A 9730-nucleotide genomic window follows, 5' to 3' on the forward strand; every position below is an offset into this window, starting at 1 on the left:
AAATATGGCAGATGGATGTCAAAACTGCTTTCTTAAACGGCGTTTTAACAGAAACTGTGTTTATGACACAGCCTGAAGGTTTTGAGGATCCAAAGAATGCTAAAAAGGTATGCAAGCTAAAGAAGTCAATCTACGGATTGAAGCAGGCATCCAGGAGCTGGAATATACGTTTTGATGAAGCAGTCAGTGACTTTGGTTTCATCAAGAACGCGGACGAATCTTGTGTATACAAGAAGGTCAGTGGGAGCAAAATTGCTTTCCTAGTATTATATGTCGACGACATATTGCTTATCGGAAATGACATTCCTATGTTGAACTCTGTCAAGATTTGGCTTGGGAAATGTTTTTTGATGAAGGATCTAGGAGAAGCACAGTACATATTGGGCATCAAGATTTACAGAGATAGATCTAAAAAGATGATTGGACTTAGTCAAAGCACTTATATCAATAAGGTGCTTGATAGGTTCAAGATGGCGGACTCCAAGCGAGGCTACCTACCCATGTCTCATGGAATGACTCTAAGCAAGACTCAGTGCCCAAAAACACTTGATGAGCGTAGACGAATGAATGGGATTCCATATGCATCATTGATTGGTTCAATAATGTATGCTATGATATGTACACGCCCGGATGTTGCGTACGCACTCAGTGCTACGAGCAGATACCAGTCAGACCCAGGAGAGGCGCATTGGACTGCTGCCAAGAACATTCTGAAGTACCTGAAAAGGCACAAAGATGACTTCCTGGTCTATGGTGGAGATGATGAATTAATTGTTAAAGGCTATACGGACGCAAGTTTCCAAACCGACAAAGATGATTTCAGATCACAGTCTGGGTTTGTCTTCTGCCTCAACGGAGGAGCAGTAAGCTGGAAAAGTGCTAAGCAAAGCACCATTGCGGATTCTACAACTGAAGCGGAGTACATTGCTGCACATGAAGCAGCAAAGGAAGCTATATGGCTAAGGAAGTTCATAGGAGAACTAGGTGTAGTCCCCTCCATTAAAGGACCAATAGCCCTGTATTGTGATAATAACGGAGCTATTGCACAGGCAAAAGAGCCTAGACACCACCAGAGAGTCAAGCATGTACTTCGTAGATTTCACCTTCTACGAGAGTTCGTTGAAAGAAAAGAAGTCGAGATAAGCAAAATTGGAACTGATGACAACATATCAGATCCATTAACTAAACCTCTGCCGCAAGCGAAGCACAACTCGCACACTGCAGCTATGGGAATCAAGCATATTGGAGAATGGCTTTGATGTCTCTGTTTAATGTTTTAAAGTTTTAGAGTTTAAATCTTTGTAAAACATTATTGGTTAATCATTCACAATAAATGAAAGGAATTCATTTTTCCATTTAATTTGTGGTTTATTAAATGATGAGTCCCTTCAACTTGACGATATATTCAAGATAGACTGTCAGGACCAGTCCTGTGACTAAGAAATGTCTATCAAGTGAACTTGAATGTCAAAGGTTGAAAATGGTCCCTAATCGGAGTTTTCTATAAAATTGGACGCATAGAAAACGTTAGACGATTAGAATGCAAGATGACTAGTAGTTCTGTTTCTTGAACTATGTGGACATGGCAATGTCATAATCATTTGCATAGATACTTACTTTGGGAAGACTAGTATCGGACGAGACCTATGAAACTTTACTGTAAGAGATGAAAGTCTGTCATAAGTAAATTTCATTAAATTATTAGACACTAAATCCTCAATACCTGAGTGATTTGAGATTACTTGTTTGAGAACTGGTTGCTTTGACGTTGACCAACCGTCGCGCCGTAAAAGGAGGCTATAAAGGCAACGCTCAGGTAATCACCTATCAAACGAAGTCTAATCTCAAGATCGCAAGATTGGGATTGTCCTCCCATAAATCGGGATGAGATGCTTAAAAGTTGTACAAGGCCACTCGGAGAGCTAGAAACTGTGAAATGCATGGCCGTGCTCGGATGAATCATAGGCTATGATTATCTGTTTATTTGATCAGTTGAACTCTGAAACCGAGGAACGCCTCTGGACATAATAAGGATGACAACTCTTACCTTATGTTCAAGAGCAAGCATCGAGCGACAAAGGAATTAGGAAATGCACACTTGTCCCTAAGGACAAGTGGGAGACTGAAGGAAATAATGCCCTTGGTCCAAGTATGCATTCTATGTTAAGTCTAATAAATGCGGTTCAGTATTAATTAACAAGTTAATAATTCAGTGAGATCAAGTGAGCTGAATGCCTAGCTAGAGGCCGCTTCAGTTCAAGTGGAATTAATGATATTAATCCACAGCTTACTCTTGACTGAACCCGTAGGGTCACACAAATAGTACGTAAACGGATCAAGTATTTAATGGCATTAAATACTCCATCTATGAATATTCGGAACCGACGGATCTTGGTTTCAGTGGGAGCTAAGATCGTCACAGGCAAGAAATGAATACTCCGAAAACGATGATATTGCCGGAAACGGAAATATGGATCGTATCGGAAATATGAATATTATCCAAGTCGTAGATGTTGCCGGAAACGGAAACATGGTACGTATCGGAAAATATTATTGGAAATGGAAATATTACCAGAATCGGAAATATTGCCGGAAACGGAAATATTGTCAGAATCGGAAATATTACCGGAATCGGAAAATAATTCCGGAAACGGAAATATTAAATATTTGTTCGAAACGGAAATTAATTCCGGAATCGGAAATATCAAATATTGTTCGTATCGGAAATAAATTCCGGAACTGGAAATTTAATCGGAAGCGTATCGTACGAATTAGCATCGGACGAGGCCTGCCGGACGAAGGCCCAGCACGAAGCCGGGCCATCGCCCAGCAAGCACGCGCGCCACAAGCCCAGCCAAGGCAGCGCCCAGGCCTACCGCAAGGCAGGCCCAGCGCGCGCCAAGGCCACGGATGCGTGGGCCGCGCTGCGTGGGCTGCTGCTCGCACGCGCATGGGCAGCCCTTGTGGCTGCCGTGTGTGTGTGAGTTTGTGCTCATGCGTGATTCCTAAATCTACAAGAGTTAGTGTATGATTAAATTCCTATTCCTAATTGGATAAATTAATTAAATAGAATTCATGTAGGATTCTAATTTCAATTAATTCGTATCCTACTAGGATTACGATTCCTTTTCCATAACTCTATAAATAAAGGCCTAGGGGTCATTATTTATACACAAGTTTTAAGTATTCAAAACTAAGATTTTTAAGCAGAAAAATCAGCCAATATTCTTGCCTACCTAACCGAAAATATTAGAACCTTAAGGGCGATTCTAGTTGGTCAATCTTAAGGCGGATCCGGACGTGCTGTGGACTATCTACGGAGGGACGACACTTGGAGTCCTAAAGACTTGTTCTTGTTCGGTTCGGGCGCAGCTAGGGAAGGCACGCAACAAAGAGTATGCATCTAAACTATGCTAAATGATTATGTGTAAATAATATGTTTCCTGGCTTTATGGTTTTTCCGCATGATTTATGAACTGTCATATGAATCATAACCTTACAGAAGGGCCAAGGCGCAAGCCATCGGGTAGACGCGTGTGGGCAGCAAGCGTGCTGCGCCACAGCGCGCGCTGCCACGCCCAGCAAGCAAGCAGACGCGAGGCAAGCAGGCGCGACGAGCGAGCGGGCGCGCGCAGCGTGGCCTGCACTGCTGCGTTGCGTGTGGCCTGCTTGTGTATTGCTACACGAACACTCGACGGGGCTTGGGCGCAAGCCTAAGTGCTCGTCGTGTTAAGATTGTCGCATTTTAAATTTTAATTTGAGATTTTCAGTTCGAGTAATTTTAATTAATTTTAAAATTAATAATTTAAATTGTTTTCTTGGATTTTAATTTTGAAATATTATAATTATTATAAATTTTAATTTATTCTAATTATATTACTAAAAATTAAAAACCTTGAATTAATTTAAATTCGACTGAAAATAAATTAAATAAGTGGATTCAATTATAAATTTATATGAGCTTTAAATTTTAATTAAAATTTGTATGTTTCCGGTTAGACTAGAATACATTTTTATGTTTAAAATTAGTAAAGCATATGAATTTATTGGTTTAAGTGGGAGCAATTTTAGTCATAAACTCTTGATTAGGTCTACAAATCCTTTAAGGTTAAACAACTTGATTAGAATTAATAAGGACTGAATAATTGGTAGATTATTGGTGCCCTTGATTAATTGCTGCAAATATTTATGTGATGCATAACGTGTTTTACTAACCAGCTATGTGGGCCATTCATGATAATGAATGGGTGAATGGTATATATTGTATATGTACTGTTTTGCAGGTTATGAAGTGACTAGTATGGCCCAAATAGGATAGAAAATATGGTATGCGTACCATTAATTTGAATGTAATTGGTCTAAAGCACCAAATTTGTTTTTCAATTAAAATATGGTCTGCGTACCATCAAATAGTTGTAATTAGTTTAATTATAGCTTATCCTATTTGAAGAAAATGGCGCCTCCCATGGAGATTTTCAAGACGGACTTTGAAGTTGAAGCTTCAAGATGAAGTCGGGCCATACTAGATCACATTTATCTTATGCATGCTTTAAGTTATTTATTGCTTTTAAATATGTCTTAAATATGCATGAGATCGAAGCTTGATTATGTTGCATGATTAAGGATTTTAGTTCACTTAAAATCTAACCAACATAGTAAGAGCCTTAAGTTCCAAACTTAAAAATTGAGTTAAAAGGTGCCATGCCAAAATAACACTTACTTGGATATCCTTTTTTCATCGATCTTAGTAATAGTTTTCCGCCATAGCGAGGTGTTACTTATCGATACTAAAGGGGTAAGGTACACAAATAATTGTGAGTACATGTTAGTTTTGGTGAAACTCAACGATATAAGTAAGGAGTCCTTTTATGTCGTGGCAAAATCGATAGGTTTACCTAATAAGGTCTTAGACGTACCTATCAACCAAGAATAGTTTCTAGACTATTAGCAAAAGGCTTTTGCTTACCTAAAATGTTTTAGAATTGAGTCAAAATATATAATGTGCTTAATTCTTCAATGGTTTTAGGGTCTTGGAATCATTTTATTCACACTTGCCGGAACAATAAATTTGAATAAAATGCCAATGACTTGTTTTAAATTGCATGATTGCTTTAATTTTCAAGTTATTACTCATGATAAATGTTTATACTTTGCATGCTTCAATGTATGTTTTAATTATTGTTTATAATTAAATATCTTGCACTGCAGTAAAACCTTTAGAAGGTAACAGTAAATTTCCTCGATTGGTAGTGAATCCAAGAACGATTCACGGAAATGAGAGATATGAGGAATTTTAAAATGTACGTTTCTTTTAGCGACTTTTATGGTTGTTTTCGAGAATCAAAATCGAATGGCAAACCGATTGGTGCTTGTGAATTCAAAATACAATGTAGTTTTGAGATCATAAAGCATTGAGTTTAAACGCTCAGCTTTACCAATGGTTAACAACCTAATATCTTTGTCCATTTATTTCTCGAATGAGTCTAGTCCATAGACATTCAAATAGATCGATGCTTAGAGAACTTTAGAAGCTTTTGGTAAGATTATCTAGTTGAAGTAAAACATTCAACATAAATAAAATGGTAAGAACTTTGTTGGAGTGACATGGGGACATGTCTAGACAATGTATAAAAGTCAACACTAAAGAAATCAATTCTTAAGACTATAAGAAAGGGTACAAGAAATAGGAAAACAAGGAACAAATGAAAGGAATTTACGATTCCGTTTCTACCTATAAGTTTATGTTTAAAGAGAAGTGACCTAGCAATCAAACTTCCTTGGTATCATATACCGCTTGAGGTTCTTACTTCGGTAAAAACTCAAACAATGGAAGCTAGGCTACACTAATGACCTACAAGTGGGAAATGAAGCATGTCAATGCTACATTAGTTGTAGGGTCATCAAGTTTGTTTTAAGTCCTTTCAAAGGCTGGAACTTAATGGCTATTTTGTTCCACAATCAGCATACCTAAATTTGTATTTTCAAACACAGAAAGAATCACATTCAGAAGAACAAAAACAATGTTTGTTTGTTTTATTTGAATGAAATGGTCATTAACGGGTTGAGTCAATATGCTTGATTAAAACAAACAACTCTTTAACAATAAAAACTTTACTAGGTTCAAATCAACCCCTTGATTTGAGTTCCACTAATCTTTGGCATTGTTGCTTAGACCATATCAACAAGTTAACATTCAATAGCTCTATTTTGATGGACTTTTGAAAATTCATTGATTTCTAGATCAATTTAAGACAACTAGTCTTACTTGTTGAAAGTAACAAAAGATATGAACTATTGTTAGAACGCCTAGACAATAGAGTTCAAAGCTAAAGAAAAGTTTTATGACTTTATTATTTCACACAGATTTGAGTGAATATAGGTTTATTTACTCAATGTGATATAAGTTTGAATCTGTTTGGCTAGTTCAAAGATTCAGAAGTATAAATCCCACTTGGTAAGAAATCATAAAGATCAAGGATAGATCATGTTAATGATTGCTTGAGACCAAAAATGATCATCAATGATTGTGTGTTGTAATTTCACAATCTAGCTCCATGAGATATGGCATATCTAAGTGGAATGATCGAAGTCAATTAGTACTTGATTCGATCAATGATGAATCATAAAGACTTTTCCCATAATTTCTAAAATAAAATGCTCAACTACCACCAAACTAAACCAAATTCGTCAAAGCTATTGAAAAGTAATTTCAGGATATCTTTTCAATTATATATATCTAAAGAGTTGCTAAACTCAGTGGGAGCTTAGTGTTTGTTATTCAACAAACTAAGGCCCAAGTATAGATATATGTTTCATTGTGATTTATTCAAATGAGACACAAGGGTATTGTTTCTACCACGAATTTTTGAGAACATAATGTTTGTTTGCTCGAAATAATGTCCTTTTGGAGATTCGTTTGCAAAATGACAAGTGGGAGAAAATAGACCTCGAAAGTCTTCGAGGCGAACAACAAACATAAAACGGAGATTCCGGAGGCTTTTCGAAGTTCTTTAGAAAATCCGAACACTTATTCTTTGAGGACTTTAGAAGTGGTTTTAAAGAATAGACATCTCTTAGAAGACTTTACAAGTGCTTCAAGGAGAACAGAATATTCAAAGGACTTTCAAGTGGCTATTGATATTCTATTTGTTTGATGTTCTATACCCAAGTAGGCATAGAGTTCAAGTCACTGGAACTATGATATTCTTCTATTGGATAGTGAAGAAACATGGAGTTCAGGTCACTGAAGCTATGCGATTCTTCTATTAGATAGTGAAGAAACCTACAACTTGCAGTCAAACTATTATCATGTAGATTAATGAGTTTATAACATGTGAGAAAGCTATGACGAAACCCAGATTCCCTAAAATGGTTAGAGGCCATATATAGACTCAAATGTTTTAAATGGTTAGAGGCCATAAAACATACTCAATGTTTTGATGACAAAATTGAAATTTTGTTGATTTGCAAGAATAGTTTCACACCTATTGGTTGCAAGTTTGTTTTAAGGATAAAAACCATCAAACATGGAATTGTGTTCACACACAAAGCTAGATTAGTTGCTAAAGGTTACAAGCAAATTCACGGCGTGGATTGTGTTGAAGCCTCATGCAAAATCGTAATGCTTAAGTCTATAATTTAAGCAATGATTGCATATTGGTACATATGGCAATTGGATGACAAAACGTATTCCTCAATCAAATGTTGGAAGAAAACTATGTACATGGCATGTCATAGGATTTGTGGATCCAAATAATGCTTGAAATAAATGCTAGCTTATGAAATCTAAGTACAGATTTAAGCAAGCAATTGGGAATTGTAATTGTATTTTAGTGAATCTAATAAGTATTTTAGTTTCATAAAATGTACATGATTCTTATAGATATATAAGAAGTTTAGTGGGAGTACATAAAAACTTAATTGGTCCTATGTGTATCACACACATATCTCTCTATTGTGAAATAACATTCATATGCTAATGACTTAGGTTCGAAATTATTCATCAATGATGGACCAAGGCGAAACTTAGTACATACTGGGTATTAAGATCTATTTACAAAGATCTTATGATATTGTTTTGGATTAAGTAATGGCATTTACTAAATCATACACGAAAGACTCCATTGGAGATATTCGACCCATATGAATAAATCTAAGTAAAAAATGTTTGAACTATGTATAAGCATTTACTAAGTTAAACATCAAAGGATCTAAATGAGATTCTTAACCTATATAATATGTCAAAGAATTTAGCTGTATTTAGTATCTACTGAAACTAGATAGGCTAAAGTTACATGAATAGAATTCAATTGGGAATTATTCTACAAAAGAATTTATTATGTATGTATAATATGAGGATCGCCAAAAACGTATCGTATGACTTTAGGCATGATGAACATATACCAATCTCTATTGATCTAAGTGAAGATCAACTAGATTGAGATCAAGAATACTTATGGTACTTGAAAAGGTACATAGGAATGGTTCTTGATTCAAGGAAATAAAGATATGCTAAATATTGATGCTACACGCATAAACACTGGTAAAGGATCAAGCAAGATCCCTTTGGAGTTAACCATTTGCAAGGACGAGCTATAGAGCATCGTGTTTTGAAATGGCAACATGGATCGAAGACCATGAGTTGTTGCGTGGGAAATTAAAGATACAGCTGGAAAGTCTTCCACATATCTGTGAACTGCTTGGATAAGTAAATCCAAACAAAGCATCACTAGCAACCTAAACAGTTGAAGTAAAAGTACTTATTGCCTAAGAAGCAATAAAACAGAGTTTTTTATATTAATGAGTTCTTCATTGAACTTGGGAAGATCACACGTCTGTTGACTTAATGGTTCTTCATTGCAAAATGCGTAGAACCACTAATGTAGTAAGAAAGACTAGATCACATAATAAACAAACTCAAAAGATCTTATCATCTATCTCGAAGAACATTCGATGAAAAGGATATTAAGAATGGCAAAGCATGATAACTAAACCTATGCAACAAGTAAGAAACAACACTCACATTGTGGCATCGGAAATCAAGCATAGCTTTGAATTCCATGAACTGTTTTAAAGATGGGTTTGAGGCCCATGGTTGTAAAACATTGGGGTTGAACATTTATCATATATGAAATGTATTTTCATATTCCATTTAATCTTGGTTTAGTATTAAATGATGAGTCCCTTCAAATTTGACGATATATTCAAGATAGACTGTCATGATCAGTTATGTGACTAAGAAATGTCTATCAAGTGAACTTGAATGTCAAAAGTTGAAAATGGTCCCTGGTCGAAGTTTTCTATAAATATGGACGCATAGAAAACGTTAGACGACTAGAATGCAAGATGACTAGTAGTTCTGTTTCTTGAACTATGTGGACATGGCAATGTCGTAATCATTTGCATAGATACTTACTTTGGGAAGACTAGTATCGGACAGACCTATGAAACTTTACTGTAAGAGATGAAAATTTGTCATAAGTAAATTTCATTAAATTATTAGACACAAAATCATCAACACCTGAGTGATTTGAGATTACTTGTTTGAGAACTGGTTACTTTGACGTTGACCAACCGTCGCACCGTAAAAGGAGGCTATAAAGGCAACGCTCAGGTAATCACCTATCAAACGAAGTCTAATCTCAAGATCACAAGATTGGGATTGTCCTCCCATAAATCGGGATGAGATGCTTAAAAGTTGTACAAGGCCACTCGGAGAGCTAGAAACTGT

The sequence above is a fragment of the Spinacia oleracea genome, chromosome 3, assembly GCF_020520425.1.
Source record: "Spinacia oleracea cultivar Varoflay chromosome 3, BTI_SOV_V1, whole genome shotgun sequence".
Taxonomy (NCBI): Eukaryota; Viridiplantae; Streptophyta; class Magnoliopsida; order Caryophyllales; family Amaranthaceae; genus Spinacia; species Spinacia oleracea.